The 2,832-nt window shown below is 52.2% G+C and overlaps 1 long non-coding RNA gene across 1 annotated transcript; it reads right to left on the bottom strand.

Annotated features, from left to right (window-relative positions):
- Nucleotides 1-359: 359 nt before the first annotated feature.
- LOC105528445 lies at nt 360-2,509 on the bottom strand. The gene is made up of 3 exons (XR_001004356.1): nt 2,312-2,509; nt 1,209-1,345; nt 360-416 (listed from the first exon to the last, which is right to left on the bottom strand). It is a non-coding gene; the product is annotated as an uncharacterized LOC105528445 (long non-coding RNA).
- Between the last annotated feature and the right edge of the window lie 323 nt (nt 2,510-2,832).

Here is a 2,832-nt window from a genome sequence, read left to right on the forward strand (position 1 = left end):
CCGCCCCTGCTCCAAGTAACAGAGGCTTATTATAGGAAGCGTGCGTCAGCAGCGGGAGGGGAGGAGAGGAATAGAGAAGCCCCGGGCCGTGGGTACAGTACCCCCCAGCAGGAGGGGGGTCAGCCAGCCAGCGTCGCCCTGTTGGGGGCAAGCGGCCCGAATGACTCTGAAACGCTCTCACAGAGTTCCTCTGGGCAGAAAACTCTAGCCGAGCTGTGGGAGGAAGGGAGGAAGGAAGGAATCGCTGTGCTGAAAAGGATCTAGGCTTGTCTCAGCGATGCCGCTCACTTTCAAGTGGGATTTCAGCAGGCATTGCGTCCTGTGTGCAGCAGGCTGCTCGCTCCTGGACACTGCAGGAAGTTTTCAAAGGAACCCCCTGGAACGACCAGCCTGCAGGCAAGCCGGTTTCCTCAGCCCTGAGTACAGAGGACAAATGTCTAGAAAATCAGTGGAAAGTGCCAGAAAGGAGTTTGATTCAAGTTTTTTTTTTTTTTTTTTAAAGACTGGGTTTTCATGTCTGTGTCTGGTATCACGTGCTAAGTAGGTGCATGGGGTAAGGTGGCTGGACTCCTGAGCTGGACAGCTGGGAGATGCTGCAGGCACTGCCTTCCAGTATGATGCACGACCAAGGGAACAAAACTGTTCTGGGAAGCTCACTGCTCTGCTTTCTACAGCTACAGAGATGGCAAAGGGTTGAGTGCCCATGTGGGTGTTAAGACCTGCTCCTGCCGGTGTGTCTCCCCTCCAGGCCTTTGGGGGCCCTCATTATTTCCTGGTCCGTCACCCTGTAACCCAGTGCCCTCTCCTCCCAGCCCGGGACATGTCCATGGATCCTTCGCTGTCCACACATACAGCCCAACACACATACACGCACTCATGCACACTCACATTCAATGTGGGCCCTGTGGCCCTTTCCAGCAATAGCCCTCACACCCCAACCCCCCACCCCCACCCCTGGCATCCCACCCTGGCCCTGCACTCTCATAGAGTCCCTTCATCTGCTCTGCCCCTGCCCTCTGGCTCATCATTAGCCTTGAGCTTGCCTCCTGGATGTAAGGCAAACCTAGCTCCTCCAGGTGGATCTGCACTTCTCCTCAGATATGATTGGGGCTTGTGTGCTTATGCTGCTCCTCAAGCCAGCCTGGGTGACCACCTCGCTGCTCACACCCCTGGATTGAATGCTAATGCCCCTATCATGTTTCACCGACCTGCTCCTCAGGACTGATCTTCAACCTGTCAGCCACTCCCCAGCATCATCCAAACTGCCCTGAAAACCACCTTTCCAAAATGCAGAGCCAGCAGTGTCACTGCCCCACTCAAAATGCTCCCGACAGCACCCCACCGCCTGTAAGATAAAGTCCAAACCTTGAAAGGCCGGACTTGACCCCCATCTGCTTTTCCAGCTGTGTCTCCTGCTACCCTACCCTATGTGGTGCCTACACAGGCTCTGAAGGTGGGTGATTACCCCCAGGAATCTTCCCTTTCATGCCTCTGCAGGGACCATGCTGTTTCTTTGGGCTACAATACTTCTCTTCCAAGTCTCTGCACATCAGGATTCTACCCACCCTTCAGGGCCCCAGTTCCAGAAGACTGCCCACCTATTCTGGGAAGCCTTCTTGGATCTCTCCTCCCACAGCAACTACCTTTCAGTTTTTTTTTTTCACTCCTTCTGCAAACCCCAAGTCATTTCTGTATATTTGGAAAATGAATCAAGAGGTGCAGTACTGCATCTGGGTGTGGTGCCCTCCCCTACCCACCAACAGAGCCTGCATGTCCCTCCATCACCAGAATGCTTGTTCCTCTGTGTTGGAATTGCCTGTTTATCCACTGGTCTTCCCACTGGAGTCTAACTTCTTAGGGAAGGGTCTGGATGACCTTGTTCAGGCCATATCCCCAGTGCCTAGCATAGTGACATTCATTACACTAAATGAACTGGGCCTCCAGTGCTCTATACTTCTGCTATGTAGTGAATTTTTGCATTCCTCCCAAATTTATGTTGAAACCCTAATCCCCAGTGTAATAGTTTTTGGAGATGGAGACTTTGGGAAGTAATGAGGTGATGAGGACAGGACCTTCAGGGTGGGATTAGTGCCCGTATAAAGACAGACAGAAGAGTGTTCTTCCTCTCTCTGCTCTCTGCCATGTAAAGACACAGCAAGGAGATGTCAAGCGAGGGCCCTCCCCAGAATCCAACCATGCTGGCACACTCAACATGTACTTCCCAGCTTCCAGAACCATGAGAACTAAATTTCTGTGATTTCATCTACCGAGCCTAGGATATTTGTTATAGTGACTAAGACAACTTCCTTACCTTTTCCAGATGTTCCCATCTGTTTTCAAGCCCCTCTGCTATTTTCTGCTGACCCTGCCATTGGCCCTGATACTGGTGCGAGAGCCACTTGGGTACAATCCTGAGATGCTGGGCCTGGAATTGGAAGAACTACGTGAGAGTTTCAGCTCTGCCTCTTACCTGCCTGCCAGTGGGCAATTCATTTTTCCTCTCCCAACAGTCTCCTCAGCCATGAAAAGGAGTGACAGCAGTCACTGCATGGGGTTGCTGTGAGGACTAAGTGGGAATGTGGAGCTGAAAGCCGCTGACAAACTGTGCAGTGCTCTTCAGATGTCGGGGCCTTTGTTGCAGCCCTCACCTACTCTCCACCTCGCCTGTGCTTTGGAAACCTGCCCAGGCACCAGCTATGTCGACTCCCGCTGCCATTCAGGCCCATAAGGATGTCCTAGAAAATACTTTTGCCACCTCTCTATGTTAACAGCTCGAAATCTCCAGACACTTCTGATTACCAGGATTTTGAGTACATGACGGTTTTCTTCCTC

The sequence above is a fragment of the Mandrillus leucophaeus genome, unplaced genomic scaffold (genome assembly GCF_000951045.1).
Source record: "Mandrillus leucophaeus isolate KB7577 unplaced genomic scaffold, Mleu.le_1.0 Scaffold1181, whole genome shotgun sequence".
NCBI lineage: Eukaryota > Metazoa > Chordata > Mammalia > Primates > Cercopithecidae > Mandrillus > Mandrillus leucophaeus.